Source organism: Periplaneta americana, chromosome 4, assembly GCF_040183065.1.
Source record: "Periplaneta americana isolate PAMFEO1 chromosome 4, P.americana_PAMFEO1_priV1, whole genome shotgun sequence".
NCBI classification, from domain to species: domain Eukaryota; kingdom Metazoa; phylum Arthropoda; class Insecta; order Blattodea; family Blattidae; genus Periplaneta; species Periplaneta americana.
The window spans coordinates 183960124-183987296 of NC_091120.1; the positions used below are offsets into that span (position 1 = coordinate 183960124).

General features: G+C 37.2%; 1 protein-coding gene across 2 annotated transcripts in view; it reads right to left on the reverse strand.

The window, feature by feature from the left end:
• The window catches only part of ZnT63C (zinc transporter 63C), a 239585-nt gene that overhangs the window by 122495 nt on the left and 89917 nt on the right, over nucleotides 1-27173 (reverse strand). Inside the window, exon 1 of one of the 2 annotated variants that reach the window (XM_069824502.1) lies at nucleotides 9050-9591. The exons of the other annotated variant lie outside the window; for it this stretch is intronic. The gene's annotated coding sequence lies outside the window, so the exon portion shown is untranslated. Of the gene's footprint in view, nucleotides 1-9049; nucleotides 9592-27173 lie in introns of those variants that run through there. 2 annotated transcript variants of the gene reach the window in all.

Below are 27173 nucleotides of genomic sequence, written 5' to 3' on the forward strand. Positions count from 1 at the left end.
CCGAGACGTAGATGGGAAGATAATATAAAAATGGATTTGAGGGAGGTGGGATATGATGGTAGAGACTGGATTCATCTTGCTCAGGATAGGGACCAATGGCGGGCTTATGTGAGGGCAGCAATGAACCTACGGGGTCCTTAAAAGCCAGTAAGTAAGCACGCACACACACACACACACACACACACACACACACACACACACACAAACTTAACCTACTCAGTCCAACTTAACCAAACTATATAAACCAATAGAAGATATGTACAAAATCTAACCTAACTATATAAATCAGTGAAACGGATACATACAAAACCTAACTTAACGATATACGAGAAAATCAATGAAAAAGATATATACAAAACTTAATCTAACTATATAAATCAATGAATCAGCTATGTAGTGTATAAAACCTAACCTAATATCACCAGCAGTATCACTATCTATTTAATAAAATATGATATATCTGAACTGACTGAAATAATCTAAACTATCGGCAACAAAAACTAAAAACTGAAATAAAACAACTTTAAATATATATTTTCTTTCTCGCGCGATCATTTAGGCTCCCAACTCAAATCACAAGCATTATAATCTGTGGGTTACACATTAATTTGTTACTGTTTGTTCACATGTTTTGAAAGGCATTGTGGGACTTCTGTTACCAACAAAATTGTAACTCTACACTTTGCTGGCGTAAAGTAACACTTTGTAAAGTGCACTTCTTCAATCGTCTATGAATACCACTAATATGAAAGAGCCACTTTCGTCAAAAGTGTTACTTTGCAAAGTGGTGGTATAAAGTGTCGACTATGAATACCAGCCTTATTCATAGGTGGAGAGAGAACCGTTTTCTTGGAGGGGGGGGGAAGCAAAACCATAGAATCCCCATATAACGGTGTTATGGAGGACATCAGTTACATAGACAGTTTTCGTGTAAAATTAATTTAAAAACCACTAATTTCAAGCCACTGAACGATGTGAGCAGATTTCAACGTCGTAGCGACAGAGGGAGGCTTGCGTACAGAGACAGACCTGAGTTCGTTGACCTCTTACATCTTTATTACGAGAAGAAAGACGACTATGTTAGCGGCGATGTTGCCGGACTGCTGAAATGTCCAACTTAATTTTCTAATTAATGGTGCATTTAATCACAAAACGTAATATAGGTTTTCTATTCATTTAAGCGTACCATATCGTCCCTTTCAATCTGCAGGGTTATTTCACTTGCAGCCTGTGTAATTTACGAGCTAATGAGACATTGTCACTGAACGAACAGTTAGTTCTATTCATTCCCACTCATTTACACAAATATTTTCCCAATGCTTAATACCAAATTAAATTTGTAGAGATCTTCCCGGCGTACTTTGCCCTGCTGGAATTTACTAACTTCTTGTGTAATTATCCTATTCGCGGCACTTTGATGTTATGCATAACTGATATGAGACTTAAATTGTACATTTGACAAGGGTATCAAAGTCTTTACAAAAATTACAACGATCTATATTAATCTTCAATTTCCGATTTTTTTGGGGGGTTACAATCCAAAGTTACTCCAAACGCTCTTAATTAAGCCATAAATATATGTAGCCTTCTTTGCAAAGACATTATTCGAAACAAGAGCGTGAATGTATCTCAGAAAGTACAGCAATATGACGTTAGTCAGTTTATAGTTGGGACATGAAGAATTGCAGTGTTTAATAACCATACTCGTGCCGAGAAACCGGTTCCGTATTGCTTATTTTTCCTGTAATGTGTATGACCTTTAGCGCGCGTATGTAAAACCGTTACATTGTGTATTTTGAATTCTGCAGAGCTCTTAATTTGCGACTAAGAAAATGTATTCTAACTTCATCGACAACTTCAGATCTTCCAGCGACGATGTATTAGCGTAGAGGTCTGAAGACTCAGAAGTGCTTCTTTTTTAACTGACTTGTGATTGTCTTCAGTCTCAAGAAATATTTACAGAGAGAACGCCATTGTTTCTTCCATAATTTTTTTCCGATAATTCATAATCGTTATATAACGTCAAAATGGTGAATAGATTACCACGTTCAAACTATAACAAACATCATCACTGTCTTCTTCTTATATACTTCAAAGCTAAGGCACAGCTTCCAGCCTCATATGTCCTTACAGTCTTTCTTGAATCGTTCCCTCTTCTTTCTTCCCTGCAGTACCTCAAATGTTATACTATTTAGCTATATAACACTTTTAAAGCTTGAAGTGACTTCTGAATTACTTTATATATACTCTGCGCAAGGGCAGGTCCTTCACTGCAAACTCAGCATTCTCCAATATTCTCAACAGTGCATTGGAATATACAAGTGGTTTCTATGTTCACAGTATTTGTAGCTGCAAACTAAAACCACGCCTTTATCACTAGATATACAGTGTATGTATCATTTGTGGACTTAGAAAAGGCTTTTGACAGAGTGGATTGGAATAAACTTATGGGGATCCTAAAGAAAATTGATGTGGATTGGAAAGAGACAAGACTGTTCAGTAATATTCATTATGAAACGACGAGTCAAAGTCAGGATAGGAGAAGAAATGTCAGAAGGAAATGAAATTGGGAGAGGAGTACGTCAAGGATGTCCTTTATCACCTACCCTGTTCAACATCTACTTGGGAGATTTAGTAAAGAACTGTTTTCAGAACATGGGAGGAGTGATAGTAGGAGGAAGAAGAATAAAGTGTTTAAGATTTGCTGACGATATGGCGTTGTTAGCAGAAGAGGAGATGATAGTAAAGGATATGCTACTGGAGCTAAATGACAGCTGTGAGCAGTATGGTATGAAGATAAATGCAAATAAGACGAAGAGCATGGTCATAGGAAGAAAAATACAGAAGATAAACTTGCGAATTCTAAATGAGGCAGTAGAGCAAATGGACAGCTTCAAATACTTGGGATGTACTATAAGCAGTAACATGAGCTGCTGCCAGGAAGTCAGAAGGAGGATAGCAATGGCAAAGGAAGATTTTATTAGCAAAAGGAGCATTTTCTGCGGACCTCCGGAAAATAACTAAGGAAGAGACTAGTGAAGTGCCTTGTATGGAGTATGGCATTGTATGGGACAGAAACGTGGACATTACGAAGAAGTGAAGAGAAGCTAATAGAAGCATTTGAAATGTGGATATGGAGAAGAATGGAACGTGTGAAGTGGACAGACAGAATAAGAAACGAAGCTGTGTTGGAAAGAAAGAATAATGCTGAAACTGATCAGGAAGAGGAAAAGCAATTGGTTGCGTCACTGCCTGAGAAGAAACTGCCTACTGAAGGATGCACTGGAAGGAATGGTGAACGGGAGAAGAATTCGGGGTAGAAGAAGATATCAGATCATAGACGACATTAAGATAAATGGATCATATGAGGAAACGAAGAGGAAGGCAGAAAATTGGAGAGATTGGAGAAAGCTGGGTTTGCAGTGAAAGACCTGCCCTTTGGCAGAACACTAAATGAATGAATGAATGAATACCTAGGCTACACATCTCAAAGATGCTAGTGAAGCAAAAGAAGATTGTGTCTTTTACTGTGTAGCTTGTTGTAACAGAAAAAGAATCTGAGCCATGAATGAACAAATGAAGCTTTTTAACTAACCAATGTCTTGCGGGTGGCATCGCCGCAACTCCCGTAAGGGGCAATGTTATAATTTTTGTTATAATTTTTCTCGAGTGGTACACAGAAAAACGTTCCACATTACACAATTATCTCGAGTTGAGAAGTGTCCCGTGCCATTTCTAACCTTCCATTACGCCAGTTACGCACGACAGAAAAACCTATTAGCCTATGATTTTGAATAGTTTCATAAAGTGCATGCAATTCCAAATAATTTAAAATCACTTAGAAAGTACAGCCTATTTCGGCTAGTTTCTCAGAAAACTCTGACTTAGAACTCTACTTTAGGACTATGTCTCTAATCACTAACAAAGACCTGAAGAGAGCCACGAGCCACCGGCGTAGCTCAGGCGGTAGTGTGTTTGCTTGCTGATTCGGGCTGGGTTCGATTTCCGCTTGGGCTGATATTCTCGTTGAGTTTTTTCAGAGGTTTTCCCAAAGTTGTAAGGCGAATGTCAGATAATCTATGGCGAATTTTCGGCCTCATCTCGCCAAATATTTCACTCTCACCAATTCCATTGACGTTGATAACACAGTAATTGATACAACTATAATTAAATAAAAAAATAAAAAAGATGTGAAGGCAACAACCCTCACCCATTGTTCATAGGAGTAGCTATAGCGTATTTAGCGAGCGATAAACTCAAAATAATTGATCGTGAGAAGAACGGAGAGCCAAAGACACTTTATTACTTGAGTAGCATCCCTTAAGGTACGCGTTCACTGTATCTTATCGCACTCATCGGAAGAATCGTACGGATCGGAGAAAAACAATCTTTGTCATAATTATGTAACTACGTTCACTAGATCGTATCTGACGCATCCGCTATCGGTAAATCCGTTCACGATTCTCGGAGGAGCAACTTTTCCGATGAGTGCGATCATGGCCTTCTTTAATAAATCAATTGTAATTGTACAACTGTTAATATTACGTTAATGCCATGTTCAGTGTCGCGCCAAAATGGAAGACGGAAAACTTATTTCCCTTGTAGAAAACTATGAAGTATTATACAGTAAAAGTTGTGGCATCCCCATTACAGTAGTCAAGTCGTTTCTTACATATCGTCATTGTTTTTGTGAAAAGAGGAAGAAAAATTAATTAAATATCAATAGGCCTACACTGATCCTCGATGATGTCATTTATGTTCATCATATTCACCAACGTTTTCTACCGAATTATTTCATATTCTTACGCACGCCCATTGATTTTTAATTAATATTTCTTCCTCTTGAAAGATTATTTTCTGTATTGTCACATAGGAGATTTCATAAAAACAACGACGATATATTATGTAACCAATATCTCTTTCGTTTCTTCCTCTTGCATTAATAATCATGAAACAATTACAATTTCTTCTTCGCTATCAATCAGAATTAATAGACATAACCTCAAAATTCCTCAGTTTTCAAATGTCAATATCATACGTCATGTTTTAAACTACACAGCAGATAGGGAATGCGATGAGACGATAAGATAGAACCGTTACAATGAACGCACTCAACTTAAAATATCCGTTGCATGCGCTTCTTTCGAGGAGTGCGATACGATGTAGTGAACGCGTACCTTCACGAACCAACTTAGGGTGGATTAAACAAAAACATAAACTTATGTTTCGGAATATGTATTATATGTCTTTCTCGTGTTAAATTCTATCATACCTGGTTAACATGTTTCGGCCTGTTATGGGCCTTCTTCAGAACTGGTTGTTGCTGGTCTTGGCGCCTTTTGTTTTGTTTCCTGTGGGGGTGTGTTTATGTAGTGTAATGTGGAGTTAAAGAGTGTGTGTGTTCTGAAATTGAGTGATGTGTTGTGAATTTCATTTGGATGTGTTTTTGTGTGTCTGTATATTTCGTATTGTTCTAGTGTGTTTAGTTTCTGGCTTTTTGGTTGGATGTGTAGAATTTCCATGTCTGTGTTGATGTCTCTGTAGGTGCGGTTAGCATTTGTGACGTGTTCTGCATATATGGATGTGTTTTGTAATTTTGTTATGGCTGTAAAGTGTTCTTTGTAACGTGTTTGAAATTATCTGCCTGTCTGTCCTAGCTAGAAGTTGTTGCAGGTGTTACATTTGAGTTTGTATACGCCTGTGTGGTTGTATCACAGCCATAACAAAATTACAAAACACATCCACATATCCAGAACACATCACAAATGCTAACCACACCTACAGAGACATCAACACAGACATGGAAATTCTACACATCCAACCAAAAAGCCAGAAACGAAACACACTAGAACAATACGAAATATACAGACACACAAAAACACATCCAAATGAAATTCTCAACACACAACTCAATTTCAGAACACACACTCTTTGACTCCACATTACAGTACACAAACACACCCCCACAGGAAACAAAACAAAAGGCGCCAAGACCACCAACAACCAGTTCTGAAGAAGGTCAATAACAGGCGGAAACATGTTAATCAGGTACGACAGAATTTAACACGAGAAAGACATATAATACATATTTCGAAGTGATATAGTGTTAAAAGTTGTGTAATCAAGATGTATAAACTTATGTTTTGTCACTCTACGGGTCACCTTCCGATACACCGCCGTTAAGCTATTAACGCGGGGATGGCGTATGGCACCAACAACCGGCTACATCAGAGTACCACTTCTAGTACGATCACCAAAATCTCCTACCCATCATGTACGTAATATTTAAATCGAGCTGTACAAGTAACTGAAATGCAGAAGAGAGAAAACAGATTCAGTGCACCGTTTTGATGTGCCAGAAAAATAAATAAGCCGGATGTAGAATCTAAAAAGGGGTAATTAAAAGGGAGAAAAAAATTAAACATGGATATTTGAAGGAAGAAAGAGGGCCGGAATACATTTTGCAACACTAAATATAAGCAATAAAACCGCCAGGTCAATTAAAGTAAAAAAGACCTGAGGGAAGACCGCAGAGGAGAAAGTTTAAGTATCCTGTAGGTCACATTATCAGACAAAACCTTCATACAGCGAATTAAAGCTTGGTGTAGCATAAACTTCGTTCTCCGAGTTGCCTTACCGCCCACAGGTCTGCTATTGGTTGCAGATCTTTTGCTTTGAATTTCAACCTTGGAGGCGGTTTTTTTGAAGCCGGTTCCAATGTCACACAAACAAGACAAGATATTAATACATTATTATTGCGGTATGAATAAGAACCCTATAAAACAAAACGGTCACAAATAATATTGTTTACGTGTTCACACAATCTAGGCCTCTAGGGTGAAAGACTGACATAATATGCATAATCCTATAGTTTTGAGTTATTACAATATCGTACTTTCTTTTATCGACAAAACAAAGACGATACTTTAAAGATACATCTTTGTATTATGTGATATAATTGCAAATTCTTATTGTCATGCACTATTTGTTCCTTTTCTTGTACTTCCAGAATTGTAACATAGTGTTTTTACTGTAATCTCCATTGTTTATCGTTATTGTATTTTCCTGTAGGCCTATGTATATATTGCGGTCGCAAAAAGATCCAGCAGTTACGCGACCTAAAATAAATCTTTAAAACTAACCAATAAAGGCGAATCACATTTTAAAATAATAGAAATAGTAATGATTTCTGAGTTAATCTTACACGAACTGGTTACTAAATATGGGTGTTGCGAAATCGGCAGCGGTGGTAACTATTTTTCGGCACATTCCTAAACACTTGAGGGTTACGTACAGCTTAAGGGAGTAAAATTTTGGAAATATTCAACATTTTCTTCCTCCATTACAGTTTCTTGTACAATAATGAAAATTAGTATGTGTAAAACACTGTCCTTCTGCTATATGATAAAAATATTTTTACGATTAAAAAATATAAATATATATATATTTTTTTCAAAATTCAAATGCTGGCAGTTTACTGTGCTGTACCTAACCCCCTTAAGTGTAAATAAATTATCAATTACTTCTCACTACCAAGTTGCTTTTGTAATGCTGACTACCGTAACAGTATTATTTTTAGTAGGTTATTTTACGACGCTCTATCAACATCTTTGGTTATTTAGCGTCTGAATGAGATGAAGGTGATAATGCCGGTGAAATGAGTCCGGGGTCCAGCACCGAAAGTTACTCATCATTTGCTCATATTGGGTTGAGGGAAAACCCAGAAAAAACCTCCACCAGGTAAAGGCTAGTCCACAATAAACCGGGAACGGAAACGAGAACGAGAACGGAAATATAGTTAAATGTATTTAAATGTGAGCATTCACAATTAATTTTCACGTTCCCGTTCACGGGCTCCGGCAAGCTTCTCATTAATTGTGAATCCCCACATTTACATACATTTTAATATTTCCGTTCTCGTTCTTGTTGTCGTTTCCGTTCCCGGTTTATTGTGGACCAGCCTTAACTTGCCCCGACCGGGAATCGAACCCGCGCTACCTGGTTTCGCGGCCAGACGCGCTAACCGTTACTTCACAGGTGTGGATCCGTAACAGTATTAATTCCGGATATAATTACATTCGCATAGTGACCATATCTGCCGATTTTGCAGTAGCCATAGTAATTAGTAACCGTTTTGGCTAAAATTACCGTTAGTAATATTTAACGTAACACTTAATTTTCGGAAGTGTTATTGTATTCGTAACATATTGTACTGCAATGAGAGAACTACAATTTTTCTACGAATTAGCAGTGATACATTCTATTGCATGGATTGAATGTTAAACCTCTACTAAAAATAAAAGGGAATAACACAAATACCGCAAACAAAAATAAGAGAGGTAAGCAGTGGGCTAAAGAACATTTTGAAATTAAACTAATAGAGAAAAACTCGGCTTGATAGCACAAATCATCAATTACCAGTAAGTTAAAAGAACGGAAACAGTTTTGCTAAATAGTTTCAAGAATACGAATCTAAAGAAAACCGCGACAAAAGACGAACACAAGAATGACTGAAAGATCAATCTTTGGAGACATAACACCCCATTAAAGAATATAACATAAGATAAAGATGACAAGGAATAATTTAAAATACATCTATATTAATATTATCCCCTTTCAGATAATTAAGCCAGTAATTTTATAAAAGATGAAGTCCACACGATTGTGTTTTACATGAAATCCACAGTCATAAAGTAAAAGCATTTCAAAATCTGTAGCTATAGCAACTGTAATATTATAATACGAAAACATGAATGTAAGTTAGAAAAAAATTAGTGGAAATTTATAAGAAAATAGCTACTCGATACTAAATCTATCTAGATCTGTGCATTTTTTGTTACTTCCAATACTTCATATGTAATACATAAAAGACAGACTAATAACGATTCTAGGTTATAAAGTAGCGGACAATTGATATAACAAGATAAGAGGCACAGTTTATTGTATGTCACGTGCACAGTGATATAGATATAAGAAAACTATTTTTTTGAAGACGATAACAGAATTACACTTCCCTTTATAATAATATATAGATAAATTATTAACTTACAATAGCTGGATTCCAAAATTAAGTAGATTATCACTGCGAATGATGATGATATGTTGGCGCCACTGATCACCTGAAGTAAGGCTGCGTCATGTACCGAATCCGTTAAAAAAATGACTCCTATAATCACACGGCACCACTAAATCCTAGGTGACTGGTTGGAACTAAAAGTGCTTGCTCTCTACTTGTGCACACGGCACAGAAATTTTATATATTCACACACACCATATGCCAAACACACGCTCAAAGTCAATTACTGATTGCAACAGTGCAACACTTCAAAACACTACACAGAACAGATTCAAACTGAGAAGATAGTCGTGATATTTCTCTTCATATCGGGCGGACAGCGACGAATGCCACACGAATGACGGATCGCAGCTGGATAAACCAATGAGGTAACACCGAAACTGTGAACGGAGAGGAGGTAGTAATGTGAACAATCGCAGTACCCAGAAGTATGACGTGACCAACTAACGTGGCCGCTACTAACACAGCTGGAAGAGAAATGCGTCCGTCCTAACGGCGGAGGGGGACCGAATGAAATAGAGAGTGAAAACGTCTCCAGCACTTGCCGCCCAATTCCATGGTCATTCGAATGCTTCGCTCGCTAACCTTACATTGAAGAACGGATGAATGGGCACTAGCTTGCGGCGCAACTGGTTCTATGTGATTTCCTCATCGCAATTTTAGCCTTTTTCTTCCACTTTTCAAGGGAACTTACATTAACCTATATTTTAAGGAGAACTAATTAATGCAAACTATATCAAATATCAATTTAACGAGCATAATGTTCGTTTACTTGCAATTGAGGCGTTTAGTTGCAAAATCAGATACATCACTAAAACATAATTTTTCAGTATAAAGGAAAACCGCTAAGAAGGTTATCTTTTATAAGTGTTAAGAGAAAAGTTTTATATGATATTCTTATTGAATTTGGTATTCCCAAGAAACTAGTTCGATTAATTAAAATGTGTCTCAGTGAAACGTACAGCAGAGTCCGTATAGGTCAGTTTCTGTCAGATGCGTTTTCAATTCACTGTGGGCTAAAGCAAGGAGATGCACTATCACCTTTACTTTTTAACTTTGCTCTAGAATATGCCATTAGGAAAGTCCAGGATAACAGAGAGGGTTTGGAATTGAACGGGTTACATCAGCTGCTTGTCTATGCGGATGACGTGAATATGTTAGGAGAAAATCCACAAACGGTTAGGGAAAACACGGGAATTTTACTTGAAGCAAGTAAAGACATAGGTTTGGAAGTAAATCCCGAAAAGACAAAGTATATGATTATGTCTCGTGACGAGAATATTGTACGAAATGAAAATATAAAAATTGGAAATTTATCCTTTCAAGAGGTGGAGAAGTTCAAATATCTGGGAGCAACAGTAACAAATATAAATGACACTCGGGAGGAAATTAAACACAGAATAAATATGGGAAATGCTGTTATTATTCGGTTGAGAAACTTTTATCATCCAGTCTGCTGTCGAAAAATCTAAAAGTTAGAATTTATAAAACAGTTATATTTCCGGTTGTTCTGTATGGTTGTGAAACTTGGACTTTCACTTTGAGAGAGGAACATAGGTTAAGGGTGTTTGAGAATAAGGTGCTTCGGAAAATATTTGGGGCTAAGAGGGATGAAGTTACAGGAGAATGGAGAAAGTTACACAACACAGAACTGCACGCATTGTATCCTTCACCTGACATAATTAGGAACATTAAATCCAGACGTTTGAGATGGGCAGGGCATGTAGCACGTATGTGCGAATCCAGAAATGCATATAGTGTTAGTTGGGAGGCCAGAGGGAAAAAGACCTTTAGGTAGGCCGCGACGTAGATGGGAAGATAATATTAAAATGGATTTGAGGGAGGTGAGATATGATGATAGAGAATGGATTAATCTTGCTCAGGATAGGAACCAATGGCGGGCTTATGTGAGGACGGCAATGAACTTCCGGGTTCCTTAAAAGCCAGTAAGTAAATAATAATAATAATAATAATAATAATAATAATAATAATAATAATAATTTATTTTAGCTAGCAGAGTTAAGGCCATAAGGCCTTCTCTTCCACTCAACCAGCAAAAAGTATACATACATATGTATGAACTTACAAAGAATTCAACAATTTGATTTAGATAAGAGTTACATGTATACAAGAGTTATTTACGAATTAAACAACAAAATACTATGAACTATTAATTAAACACTGAAATAAACTGTGTAGCAGAATTAAGCTAAAATACATAGAATGTTAATATATTTTTAATAATGTTAGATAATAGAAAGAGATTATTATGAGACAATTTTGAAAACACAGCACTATCAGGATGCATGTCTAAAGGAAGGAGCAACAATGTAGACAGTGATAGCTTAAGTCAGTATGATTGGAGTGAAATGCTAAGAAGGTTATCTTGTAAGCTGTTTTTAAAAGTGTTTATTGTCTTGCAGCCCCTAATACTTTGTGACAGGGAATTGCATTGTCGCGAGGTGGATACTGTAAAAGATGATGAATAACGAGATGTTCTATGAAGAGGTATACTTAACGTGCCACAGATAAGTGATCTGGTATTTACGTCGTGGTTAGAGTATAGATAAGAGAAACGAGACGAAAGGTAATTTGGTGTTGAAGTGTGCAGAATTCGAAAGAGTAATGACAAAGAGTGTAAAGTTCTACGTTCTTTAAGTCGGAGCTACGAAAGACTTGCGAAGGACGGTGATATGTGATCGTATCGTCGGATGTTGCATACGTATCTGACGCACATATTCTGAACTCGCTGTAACTTGACTGACAGTTCAGAACTTAATTTTAATATTTTGAGGATATATTTTTTATGGAATATTGTAATGTTCCATGATGTATGGCAGTGACATTATTGCATAATTAGTAGATAATAGAGAAAATATATTTAGTATATCTGATTTTGAAAATTGTTCTGTGATCTATCTGGGTTTGCAAATGAATAAAATGACATATTGGTTTGAAAGCAAATAACTATTATATTATATACAATGTATTATTTTAAATCCAATGTTACATTTTTTTTATAAAAAAAAAGCCGCCCTAAATAAGGGTTCGAATAGATCGGCCTACTAATCAATTCATAACGAATAATCATGAAAACCAATTGTGTGAAAATTTGAAAGGAAAAAGAAAACATTAGGATAAATGATATGAAAACATAGGAAATCATTTACAATAAAAGTTTGTTGGTTACAAATGATTACTAATTATAGCTAAGGATGATTTTAACACATGAGATCTTATGGCATCAATCGTTACATCAGAAATTTTAAATTGTTTAAGTTGATTTAAAGTTTCTCGTGGGATCGTGCCACGGGCACCGAACATGAGCCCAAAAACTGTCCAATGTGTGATGTGGTATTGTGCTCTGAGATGCTGACAACAAGGCTCATATATGACTTGTTTTTCACGACACACCTCTTGTGGCTGTTGCTCATGCATCTCGAAACGGATTGTGGGATCAAGAATGACACCCTTATCCTTCTGCCGATCAATTATGATGATATCAGCGCGTCTAATAAAGCCATCAGAAGAGACGCAACCAACCTCCTCATAAACCTCATAGGAAGCATTCTGACGGATTGAAGATGCGATGAGAGAACGAATCGTATTATGTCTGTTGATTCGGACCAATTCTCCATGATGGCAGAAACCCAAGACGTGAGGAAGCGTTTCTTTGTCATAATTGTTACCTTTTCATCACAAAAGAAACTGAATTATTAATTAACCAATCACCTATTTCACAGGCATGGTCATACACATTTTCTTCTTCATTCATAGAAGAAATTTGATTTTCATCCAAGTTTTCCAGCCTGTTAGCAATACGTGCATAGTAGGATAATGTATGAAGTGATTTCCAGTCATTGCCAAAATGTTTTGCCAGGAAAGCAGTTACGTAATTTATTTTCAATTGTGACACTTGTACTCCTGGCAGCATTATGCTTGGTGACACAATATTTATTTATTTTTTGTTCTTCTTACAAATGCTCTTGTTGACCAGACTCACTTCTGTATGACCTTCACCCTTCACTAGGACGTCATCCTTCTTGTTCGACTGAAAGAAAAACCTTTTACATGGAAAGTGCCAATGAGTTGGTGGCCGCAGTATATTGGAAACAGTTTTGTTCCAGTCATAGGCCTATATTTTACAGGTCTTTCACTGCAAATCCAGCATTCTCCAATCTTTCCTATTTTCTACCTTCCTCTTAGTCTCCGAATATGATCCATATATCTTAATGTCGTCTATAATCTGATATCTTCTTCTACCCGAACTCTTATTATTATTATTATTATTATTATTATTATTATTATTATTATTATTACTGGAGAGTCAACTCGTTCACGTCGTCCAATATTAAATCCTTGATCAAGTCACTCCCTCCATATCGAGCTATACCTCGGACATATCCGAAGCAGTCGGCGTCATGGTTCACGATGCATTTCGCTTTCAACTATTACTAAGATTGCTGTGGCAACAAGTAAATACTCGTTAGTGTACATTATGCAACTGAATACCATATCCTTCATGGACGGTGTGAATTTTCAACGGAAACAACTGGCTTTGCCAGCTACTGGCCTTGCCAACTGGCATACAGCAGCATAGTGTGTGATTTCTCCACTGCTGCATTCCCCCTCAATGCAATAGTGAAACTTAATCTATATATATAATTTGAACTGGTAATGGAAATTACGGGAAAACGGCTGAACGGAATTTAATAAATGGCCCCTCATTTTGAAGCTTGGAACCCAAAGTTTTTCGGAAAAGTAGTAGTTTTCAGTGAAATGTCAATTTTCCTACACAATTTTCCTATTTTCCACAATCCATCTGTTGTCAGTTTTGAGAACTAATTTTATCGAATCACGGCCGACTTGATTGACTTTCAGAACAAAACACACACTACAATAAAGAATAGGCTATTACATGAAGGTCATGACCTGCAGGATTGCCGACATATTTAGAGCTCAATTCAATTTGTTATTAAAAACTGATTCTGCAGTGTATAATAATTTTCTGAGTGCAACTATGTATTGGATATTCAAATCTACGAAACTTGAGGTGGTTTGATGACATTATTATCATTAGAAATTAAATATTATTATAGTTAATATCATGATGCATCTATTTTTCATTAATTGTACATAATATTGATGCTACATTTGTTGACATGAAAGTGAAAGGTTTTGAGGTTATGTAAGTAAATGTAGAGAATATCTTAATTTAGATCTTCATTTCTATAATTTACTGAGTGGCTGCTATAGGTCTATATACGAGTAACTACAAAACTTAAGTAAGATAATAATATTGTTATTAAAAATCAAATATTTTTATACTTATTAGCCCAGTGGGGTTGGGTCTTTTTCATATACTTAATGGCGATGTAGTGTAGATATTGATATGTGTTGTCGTACGCCGGACTCCTGGTCGTTTCGCTCTCCGACGTGTTGTCGAGGTGGGGAGGGGAAACGGGAGTGACGTGACAAGATGGCTGTGGTTTGTGGGTGGGGTGATACGAAACTGTGGTGAAGTTTAAAGGAAAGACTGTTTTTAAAGTAACATTGTTTATTACAGAAATAACAGTGAAAGTGTAACTATGGTTCCCTCCTAGTTCTGTGGTAGGGGTAACGGGGGAGTCGTGATAGAAATTGATGGTTTAGAAATTCGTCCTGAGGCTTCGATGCGGGGAGAGTTATGATAGGTGATAGTAAAGTGCGACTTGAGTGAGAGGAAGGTAGGGGTAACGGGAGTGCCTGGGGAAAATCGGCTTGCTCTCAGGGGTGTTGTGGGGGGGGCAGGATAACGAGAGAGATGGAATGAGGTAGAAGGTTAGTTCTCTAGTTCGAAGGATCAACACAGCGTGCTGTGCGACTTACCGACTTCGAGAACAAGCTCCTGGCATCGGAGGATCAACACAGCGTACTGTGCGACTTACCGACTTCAGGAGCGGGGAAGGGTGACCTCTATCATCGACGGATCAACAGAGCGCACTCGCGACTTACCGACTCTAGAGGGGGGGGCTGAGGAGATGGTTGTGTTTAATCGAACCAGCCGGGATAAGAGCTGGGAGTCGAAGTCAGGATGGTGAGAGATAAGGGTGATCAGGGGAGAGAAGTGTGCGGGTTGGAGGTGGTGATGAGACTTGTAGCGAGACCAGAATAAAATAAGTTTAGAATACGTAAGAAGTGAGGCTAGTGTAGAAAAGAATACAGGAGACAGGGGCGCAGCTTGGCTCCCTGTTCCCGGAGTGGTGGCCGTGTGCAGACACGTCCGAACAAAAGACAACCATAGCGTAGGCCTGGTTGGGAGACTGCTGTCAGTGACGGAGGTCGCGCTAGAGCTACCTCTTTGCCATCTGACGAACGAGTGACTGAAGTCGCGGGGATGCGTTATATTTATACCCCTCGGAACAATGGTGGTTGAGGACGCCATTGACGTCACAGTGCCTGGGGGTATTTCTATTGCCAACGTGACTCGTCGCCGCGCGATCTTTGCTTTCTCCCTCACAAGAGGGAAAAAAAAAATCGAGCCAACCTGCTTTCTGAGAGAGAGAAAGCAGCGACTCTAGTTTGCGCGGGTAGGTTTGAACCGTTTAAAGTAGGACGCACGGGCATCGAGAATTGATATACACAACAGTGTCATTGTCTTCAGTATTGGCTCGAGAGAGCGCAAAAATTACAGTTCCTAAGGAAAGATAAAAAGGTATTACTTACTGATAAAAAAAAAAAGAGGCCTAGAAAATTTTGTAGTCTCCAGGTCATTTCAGCAAGGTCTCTTAGTAGAATAAAATGATTTTACGCTCTACATTTCAAGTTCTAAATGCAGCAGCTATACGAAAATGCTATTGTTCGAAAGCTTAGCAAACCTGACTTTTTTTAACTTTTGCCTACAATCTACAATGACCTGAAATAGCTACTGCTATCGTCCTGACATTGATACTTGCGTTTTCGCGTTGAAGCTCAAAAACTGAAGTTGGATAGGTTCAAGAAAAAGTATTTGGCCTAAAAAAAGCAATTCAGAGGGAGTATGTTTCATTATTATGGAAGCAAATAACTTTCAGAATGTCTGGTATTCTTCATTGAAAATAAATCTGAAAAATGTTTATTTGAACGTCTAATGAACTTAGTTTGCAGCATTTGCTGCACAAGCCACTAGTCACATTTAAATCAACCAGTACACCATTGCAGGTCGAGAGGTCCCTGGTTGAAACCCGGGTGTCTCCTAATTTTCATAATTATATTTCATTCTTAATACTGTTTCATGCAGTTACGAATAAAGTAGTTGTTGAAGCGATTTAATTTGTTACATTTCTTAACCAGAAACAACCATTTTTTAAGCAGGCCTGCTATTGTAGGCCGCTTTATTCATCGGTTGCGATTGCTGCCGAGTCACATATAGTAGTAAACAATAAAATTATACTTATTTTCCACGACAGTGCGTGAAGTGCAATTTCACGCACTGTTAGCAGTGTGTAAAGTGAGCCTTTTCAACACCAGTGCGTGAAGTAAGCAAAGTGTGCGTGAAACAATAATTTGAGGCTATCGAAGAAAACACATTGTATGGTACGCATTCGTGAAGTTGTATTTTGACATTCGTGTATCTGAAAAACTCGGCAAGCTTCGTTTCTCAAACCTATACTCCTGTGGAAATACTACCCACTTCACGAACTTGTATAATAAGTAACTATTTTCTACGATAGTGTTTAAATTTGCATTTTACCAACTGTTATCAGTGATTAAAAGTGAGCCTTTGAAACACTAGTGCGTAAAAAAAGTAATCACTTTACACACTGCCAAAGAAATAGTGATATGCGTTACAAGAGCGGTATGTTGAAGTTTTGATGTTCGAGGAAAAGTTTGAAGAAGCGAAACATAGTTGAGCTTTTTTAATTTCCGAGAATTGAAAGAAAACATACCGCTCGTGTATCGTACATTATTTTGTGCGAAGATCGTTTATTACATACCTGAAAGAGGAATTTCTAATTAGTTGCAATGAAATCTCCATCTTTGTTTCTGTTCCTGTGTTTACTATACTCCAGCAGGCCGTGATATATGTCTTTCTTCCCCCCCCCCAGTCTATGATGAGTCTGGAACCTTGTTGATTTTTTCACGGCTTCCTTAATGTTACTTGCATCACGAATGCAGTAACTTTAGTGGAGTTGTAGAGTTTACTTAATTTTTGCAAATATTTAAAAACAATAATTAACAGTGCAATTTAGGTGAAATTGCAGTGGTAAGTTTCCAATTTATAATTATTACTATACTGAACGTCTCTAAAAATAATATGTTAAAAGCCTAAAGCAATAAAATCAATATGTCACTTAAGCGGTAAGAAGAGGGAAATTGTTATGTGTGTTAGGTTGGGAATACTGAATGTGGAATTTTAGACTTTCCGCGGATTGGTTTTGTGCGGAAACCAAGCAAATATGCACGATCTCGCACAAATGTAATATTCAATGTACAAACTTCATTCAGTAAGAAATTAATGCATTACGTCGATATTTCACGACGGAAATATTACACGTAACATAAATATGCAAAAAATTTAACATTCGTATTTACATTTTAGTCCGTATTATTCTGAAGTTACATCTATAGCACTCATTGCAACAAGATACGGAATTCAACTCTTTCTAACCCCTTTATTGATTACATGGTCGGTTTAGACGGTCATGAAATCGTGATCATGAATAAAACAGACTGTAATTCCATGGATACTTATTTCTTAATAGTTCTGAGTTTAGACGTGACCTTACAACCTCCTCAACTTGAAATATTTATTTAATATGTAAATCTGTGCTATCGTAGAAAGAACACTGTATGATACACATTTGTAAAGTTATCTCTTTGGCCCTTGTGTGTTCGTTTCACAAACTTTACACTAGTTCCAAAAAGACAACCTTCACGAAATTGTCTCAAAAATAAACATTCGCACGCTACCATATACTGTAATAGTCTACTTTGAAAACGTTTGTCTAGCATTAACAGATCTACTTTTAGGTATGACTGTCTAACAATTATTTTTTCAACATCATGGACGGTGAAATTACTGTTTCAGGCGGTTTTGGTCTCTCCTTTCAGGTCACAATCTTTTCGGTCGTACAACATTTCGGCCAATAAGACATTTCGGTCAATACCACATTACGGTACAACGATACTCGGGTATCGTTTCGGTATCACGGGCATGATGGTCATCCGATTGTATTGACTATCGTAGCAGTATCCATCATTCGATTGTACTGTCTCTAGCCTAGCAATCGCTACATCATTCGTATTCGGTTTAGAATTACTTTAATTCTCATTCCGTCACCACTTTTACAAAATCCTGAATTATAACAACATTACTATAGCGAAAATGGCACATAAATTCAGTGCAAGAAGAACAAACAATGCTTGTACTCGTATTAAACAAAAAAATTTAAACATTTAAATTATGATTTATTTAACGACGCTCGCAACTACCGAGGTTACATCAGCGTCTCCGGTGTGCCGGAATTTTGTACCGCAGGAGTTCTTTTACATGCCAGTAAATCTACTGACATGAGCCTGTCGCATTTAAGCACACTTAAATGCCATCGACCTGGGCCGAGATCGAACCCGCAACCTCGAGCACAGAAGGCCAGTGGTATACTAACTGCGCTACCGAGGCCGACTATTAAATGAATTCTGTTACCAAAAAACACGTGCAACAAACAGAAAACCTGTCGTTACTAGCGTTGGAAGGACAGGGAAACATGTGGACTTACACCGAGATGTACAGGGACATCACTTTATTTTTACCAACATTTTTAACATTAACCTGGCTATACTCGGAAACACTGTTGCCCCCTTCCATTACAGGAGTTTGATGTTACTAGTGCGATATGTAAACAAATCATTTTTACTAGGTATAGGAGGAGAGAAAAGTAGTGTATCCATTTATGTTGTAGGGAAATACGATATTACGATTTTCAGTTTGATCATCACTTTTACGGAATTTATCAAAATACAGTAGAGTAGTAACATTTTTTTTCAAAAACTCAACTTTTCAGGCGGCTATGTTCGCTATGTAATGTCTACTTTATTTAGCATATTAATTATTGATGTTATCATTCAATATAGAGAGTGCATTTAAATTGAGGGGGTCATAAGTAAAGAGCTGTAAGTGCACTTAAGTTACTTTTGAGAAAATGGGGTTTAAATATTTAAGCTTTCGTAAAATCGGTGAAATTTTTTATTTAAATTTTAATGTGTGATGCGATTAAAATATCCCTTTGCCACTAAAATTTTAGATACTTTTGCTTACACTGGATGCACTTAACTCATGTTATTACAAATGTCACTAGCATTCCTTTGCTTCTAGCCACCTCAATTCAAAATAAGCTAATCTGAATTTTTAAACAAGTTGCTGAAAATGGTTGCCGTTCATTACAATGCAGGCTTCAATTCAGTACGCATATTATTAAAAACATTTTGAAGCATATTCTCTGAAATTGAATTTATCGTTTCTTGAATATAATTTTTTAGTACGATATTATTAATATAGGTTCTTTCTTCTATAGAAAACGCAATCATATTTATGAAACACACTATACACTGCAGTGTTTACTTCACTGCTTGAAGACTTCGAATGCAACAGCGGCCGTAAGTTTGTGTGTCTGACGGGAGCAAGGACATTAGTGAAGGGGTGAGAGTGAAGTACATTCAGAAATGCAGGTACAATAAAAATGCAAGTAAAAATAAAATGATGTCCCTGTACTACTGGTATTAGTCTTCATAGCATAGAGATATTCGATGCTGGAACAAGGAAAGACAGTCACCCTTCGGGGTGAATATTGAAGGAACTAATAGTGAAGATGAGTAACTTGTGTATATGCCACAAAAACTCTGTGTTCATACCACACAAATAAAATGTAGTAACAAAAATTGCCTTCTTTCATTCTAACCAAAGAAATGAGTTACCGATTTCAGTGACTCAAATGATTGACCGAAAAATCGTGACCCAAATGTGCTGAGTTTTCATTTCATTTGTTATATTCCATAGATCTTACATTAGCAATGAAGCTTTAAGATGTGAAACAAGTCAAAATTTTATAATATTACAATTAAAATTTTTACAATATTTAACAATTTTGAAATTTTCTACAAATTTTTACAATATTTTGGCGAGATGTAGTGAGATGAGGTGAGACCCGAGGATTTGCCAAAAGATTACCTGGCATTTGCCTTATGTTTGGGGAAAATCTCGGAAAAAACCCAACCAGGTAATCAGACCAAAGGAGGTGAAATGAAGTGAGGCCGAGTGACCTAAAAATTCTGACCAATATCTAGCGACCGAAATACAACTTTGAGCGAAAAAACGTGACCCGAAAGTCCGAGACCAATGTATCTGTGACTGTATATGGGTCATTTGCAGAATTTATATAACAAATGACGTCCATCAATTCTTACCCTTTCCATTATTGCATTTATAACGATAGAGTTATAAATTCCTAACAGTGAGTAGTTTCAATACTAACGTAGTAAACGTCACAAGAATTATTTCCTTCATGTGAAAGATTTCACGAAAATAAAATAAAATTTTCATAGTGACAGCTAAAATGCCGTGTCCATACTAAAGTTTTTAAAATGGAGCATGATTATGTCCAGATAAAGGTTTGTTTAATAATGCAATTGAGAAAAAAATTAAAGAAACATTTGATATTATCAAAACTTCATTTATGTCTGAGTTTATATTTCCTTAAACATGATTACATAATTACTCTAGTCCAGTAAGTCAGTCAGGTATGTTACACCATTCGGTTCCTATGGATACACAGTTGAAAAAGAAATCCCACAGATGTCAGCACAAAGACCCATTTTGATTGTACTGCTATGTTCACCCATTTTGATTTGGCAAGTTTGTGTGTCATATTCTTGCTTTATGTTTTAGTCTAAGCGTGCATTTTTACTCTGTCAGATCTGTTTGTGTTGTGTTTTCCACAAATAACAACATATAAAGTCAAGATCAACAGGACATAATAGTACACGTGTCCAGTAGTTAAGTTGCTATTTTGAAGATTTTTAAGCAAAAAAAAAATTAGGTTAGCACGTGCTTGTTTGCTTTGTCAAGTCTGTTACCTGCCAGATCTGTTACTCCATGTCATGTCTGTTACATCATTCAAAACAGTGCTGTAAAGCAAGGTGAGTGTACAGTGGTAGATTACTATGGCAGAGACATTGTACTATATTAATACTTACTTACTTACTGGCTTTTAAGGAACCCGGAGGTTCATTGCCGCCCTCACATAAGCCCGCCATTGATCCCTATCCTGAGCAAGATTAATCCAGTCTCTACCATCATAACCCACCTCCCTCAAATCCATTTTAATATTATCTTTCCATCTACGTCTCGGGCTCCCCAAAGGTCTTATTCCCGCCGGCCTCCCAAGTAACACTCTATATGCATTTCTGGATTCGCACATACGTGCCACATGCCCTGCCCATCTCAAACGTCTGGATTTAATGTTCCTAATTATGTCAGGTGAAGAATACAATGCGTGCAGCTCTGCGTTGTGTAACTTTCTCCATTCTCCTGTAACTTCATCCATCTATCTTAGCCCAAATATTTTCCTAAGAACCTTATTCTCAAACACCCTTAATCTCTGTTCCTCTCTCAAAGTGAGAGTCCAAGTTTCACAACCATACAGAACAACCGGTAATATAACTGTTTTATAAATTCTAACTTTGCTGCTTTAGCAACTTCCGACGAAGCTGAGGAAGAGTTAGATGTTAATAGCGTGTGGGACAATATACGAGTAATATATTAATACATGCAGAATATGCACTAAATAATACTTTATGCTCGACCATGCCGAAATGTAGTAATTATAGCAGTCCTTTAATGCATGTCATTAAAGTACACCTACTCATTAAAGTACAGGTGTTCAGCCAATGACAACTCAGCTTACAGGTGTTCAGCCAATGACAAGTCAGCTTTGTACCGTTATAAAACCGCAAATATCGATTATTATCGGATATGCAATCGAAAGAGAATTAGCGAAAAGTCACGGAGGCTGGAAATCCAATACTGTCGCAGAAGGTTACTATAATAATTAGCGTTAAATAATAATAGTCAAATAAGTTCAATTTGTCATCTCATTTTTCAATGTCGAATTCAATAATCAAGGTTATATCAAGTTTAACAGGATTACATCAAGGTCAATGACATTATTGTTCCTCTGAAAAAATCAATACTTTCGCGTCTGCGCACATCTCACAATTCACGACCTACAAGGTCACTTCCGATCTTGTCAGATGCTAATAAAATGTATACATCTGAATAATTTCAAGTTAGAAATATGGTCGAGCATAAAAAGTCGTATGAAACTTGCCTGTAATGGTAATTAAGAAGCTCGTATGAAAATTATGAAACTCGCTTGCGCTCGTTTCATAAACATCCATACTCCCTTCTTAATTACTATCATTATAGGCTCGTTGCATGATGTACTATTAATTTTGACGTTCTCAATCGTCCATTTGTTATACAAATTTTGCAAATGACCCATATACATTGACCAAAGTCGCTGCGAATCGAAAATACGTGCATTTCCGCATAATCTCGAAATATATTGTTTTACAAATGAAAAAATAAGAATGTGCTTTAAAGGAATAAACTGTTAACTCGATTCTGGATCCCTTTTGTGAGAAGTCCTCAACTAAACGGCTAGGACTCCCACATCCTGATGTGAGGTTTATAAAATGTCCGTTACTAGCTAGCTCTGTGATAAACAATCACGCCGCGCCGCATGCAACACGAGGACGGGGTCATATCAATCCACACGCGCTAGTCCTTGCGGGCCTCATGTGGCCCCGCCACTGACACCGACTTGGCCTATTCCTGACTCCCATCAGGCCAAGGCCTCGTTCAATTGTCCTTTTCAGATCCGTCTTGACAAAAAGAACGCACCTCGTGCACGCCGCGCGATGTAAGCGTCACTGACATCACAAGGCGGCTCACATCTCTGTGGGATTCACGCAGGTGACGCACAACTTGAGGAATCAGCATCGCACTTTCCTGAACAATCTCGTAGTTTGAAATAATGACTCAGATACAGGGTGATTCAGTGACTATGTTACATATTCTTACAAGGGAAGGATTTCGGCTCGAACAGAAATTTCGTATCCAAAATTTGTATACAGGCCCATCTTTACATCTCTGTAAAGCTCCCAAAAGCATTCGTTTGTGTAATGTGTGTTTGATGTTTTTTTTTTGGTTATTTTACGACGCTGTATCAACATCTAGGTTATTTAGCGTCTGAATGATATGAAGGTGATAATACCGGTGAAATGAGTCCGGGGTCCAACACCGAAAGTTACCCAGCATTTGCTCATATTGGGTTGAGGGAAAACCCCGGAAAAAACCTCAACCAGGTAACTTGCCCCGACCGGGATTCGAACCCGGGCCACCTGGTTTCGCAGCCAGACGCGCTGACCGTTACTCCACAGGTGTGGACTTTTATCTGTTAGAGCACCGTACAAGTTGAGGGTTGGGGAGAGCACTGCACAAGTTAAGGGGGTGGGACACCTTACCAGTAAGCCTAGCCTAGCCTAGAAGCTAGTGCGAGTGGTAAAATGTCTAGAGCCCATATAAGAACATTTTTCTCCAACGTTCTGTCTGAAAATATTGCAGCTAATCAAAAATGTACACTGTTGTGTGAGTCATTGAATGTGCACAAGGACGCAACCTTAATAAATGAATCATTCCACCCAAAAAAAAAAAAAAAAAAACTAAATATTTCCAGCCTCTGGATATCTATTTCCTTAGACAATACAAAATATATGCTCGGAGAATAACAGATTGCATAAGGACTCTTGCTGAGAATTCATCACTTAACTTGGGAAATCGAGTGTTTCTAATGAAAACGCACTCTGTTATTCATAACCAGTTGTCTGCTCCAGTATACCGCCCTATGCTTCAGTATTCCTGACAGTCAGCTGGTTACGTGAATCCTGAACAAGTCTCGGACTTCAAAAATGTAGTTCAGGTAGCATTTCATTTTTCAGCACTGGAGTGTGGTTCAGAAGATTGTTCAGATGTTGCTTCTGCGTGTTGTGCTTATTGCTCTGCTCCATGCTGTTTCATGCATTTTAGAGAGAATCCTCATGTACATTTTTAAAGAAGTGTATTGACCAATACCAACCAAACGGAGAGTTACACAAATAAATGCTTTTGCGGTCTTCATAACCATTGTGAGGTAAGCCTATGTACAAATTTTTAACCAAAAATTCCTGTTCGAGACGAAACCCTTCCCTTGTTAGGGATGATAGAGAAGACAATTATGAACAACTATCATATAGGGCCTATGTCCGGAAACATTCTTTTTGGTATTTACAAGCCTATATAACGTATGTTAGTATAACTAGCTAGAATCGAACTGAAGGCCATCCTTTTGAAGTTTGGTTGCAGACGACTTGTACCCGCAAACGGTGATTTCTCATAAATATGGTATAGGGGAGACTGTTGTACCTTTAGCATATTGTACCTTTGAACATTTTTTGTTTTTAAATTTTTGTTGCTACCTAGAGGAGTCAAACTGAAGCAGATTGTAGAGAAAGCCGCTAAGTAGCTCTGGTCGTAGTTTCGGCTTAATTTATTGCAAAGTGTGACTTCTGTGAAGAAAATATTTTTTTAGTACCAAAAGTAAACATTTCGTTCATTGATATATGTTTCCTAACACAAAACCAAACTGCATTTGTGACTATCAATCAAGTAGCTTACAGTGTGTTCCCTATCATCTGGCGAGTAATAACATATTTTAATTACCATGATGTATTCGAATCTCTAGTTTTGGGAGCCATATTTGTTTAAACGTGCACCCTCTTGTACCTTTGAACACAAAACATCTTGTACCACGGAACATGTTCCAAGATACACGACACTATCGGTTTTTGTTTTTATTTTAAGACCATGTCACCAAGTAAGTGTGGAGTTAAGAGGCCCCCAATTGATCCAGATGCCTTGAAGAAAGATTTGGGAGCAGTTATTGCTCCTCCAGGAAATAAAATCTCAATCAGAGAAGCATGCTCTGGTTTATGATGACAAATACATTTTAAATGTGATCGTCAGTTTTTACAGCTATATCCCCACCTATATTCCATGTGTTCCAACTTGTAAGAGGGTATGTTCCAAGGTACATGATCCTGTTGTACCTTTGAACACATTACATATCCCTTCCTTTCATTTTTTCCATCCTTAATAAATCTGTAAAACAGGAAAATACATATAGGAAGTTGTAAAGGAATTTCAATTTATTTCAAGCATTTCTTCATTTAAAAATTTTCATTTGCCAAAATTAAAAAAATAAAATGTGAAAAGTGTTTAAAGGTACAACAATCTCCCCTAAGCTAGTTGGCATCGTAAATTATATTTTGACTGATTAAATCTTGTAACTTTTCTTCTATTGCCTTTTGCTCTCTCATAAATGAAATGCAACAGCAAGTTGCGATTAAAGAATAAAGGTATTTTACGAACAACTTCAAAATATTGTAACTCTAAATATTGAGATTAGGACACATATTTACATGAAATTTTTTTCTCAGAATGTCTTTGGAAATAAGTTCCGTAAGTGGCGGTAAATCCTCGTGAATCACCGTGTATATAAAAAAAAATAAAAATCCTTCTGAAGGAAGAAAACAATGTCCATATCCAGAATATTTGCGTACCCCCAGAATGACCTTCGCGGACTCCACTTCGAGAACCACTGGTCTAAACCATAAAATATGTTCAGTATGACCCCTTCTGACATCCAAACATGTCTCGATACGAAACATCATGTTATTTACAACTTCAGTAGAGTCGGAAAGAATAGCGGCAAGTTACGGGCCCTGCCACTGCACAATGATTTATATTTGAAAGAAATCTGAAAAAAATTGTGTAAATGTCATACCATAATTACCTTCGCAGTTTCCTTACTTTCATATTGATCTTAATGTTGCCGATATTAATTCCGATTTCGACATTCTCAGTTGTTTAACCTCGGAAGTAACAATCCTTGAATTGGATCCTTCCTCTTATACAACGCAATGCATGGAACAAATCACATGAAGAGAAATCACTTGCGAAGGTTACCTGCATGTGCAAATGCACTGCGTGTTCAGGCAACCGTGAATAAAGAATACATTCCATGTAATGGGATCGTAAAACCGTATCGTTAATGTTCGCTAATTAGTACAGAGCGATATATACAAAAAAAAAATAGTTACAGTGATCGAGACAGGTAAACAGAACGCACATTACTGGCATACGTCACAAACTTAAACCTTGCAATCAAGTCATGTTGTACAGGAACATCATTTTATTTTTACTTCAATTTTTATTGTACCTGAGTTTTTGAATGTACTTCATTCCCACCCCTTCTACTAATGAAGTTCAACCGTCCTCCACACAGATCCAAGACCGCATATACAGTCATAGTAGTCTTACGGTCATAGTAAACAGTACGTTCCAAAAATATGTTCACGTTTCCAGCTTCGATGCGATCCAGCGGGCGGTCTGTAAATGCTAGCTCTTTTCTGAGAACATTAATTTCTGTTACGAATTGGATGTCTACGTAATATTATACCCATACAACTGTTTAAAATAACTTCAATAAAAGGGCCTTGTTAAGTAATTAACTGTCACGTGATTTCCTCCCTTTCTACGACGCTGCGACGTAACCAGTTGGACGGACAGTAGATAGCATGTCTGAGTAATATCTTTTCGGATCGGGCAGAAGTGAAGATTTAGTTTACAGTATGTAAGGTCTCTTTTATAGAGTAGATACAGAATTATTTCAACATGAGTTACTGATACGAAGTATCAACCTGGTAATTGAAATTACGTACAATAGTCTTTAGTACGATAATATGCACATTAGAACTCAAGCCTGTATCGAAATGAACGGGCACCATTTTCAAAAATGTGTTTAAATATCCATATTATGATTATTTTTCAATTTAACTTCATTCTCTATAGTGTACGCTAATGTGCTGTAGGCAGTATAATATACACTGCATATTGAATACGTCCAGATGGACAGCTCAGTTCATGAGTAAAAACACTCATTGTTAATACTGTACTGTATTTTGATTAAACAAAAACCTAATG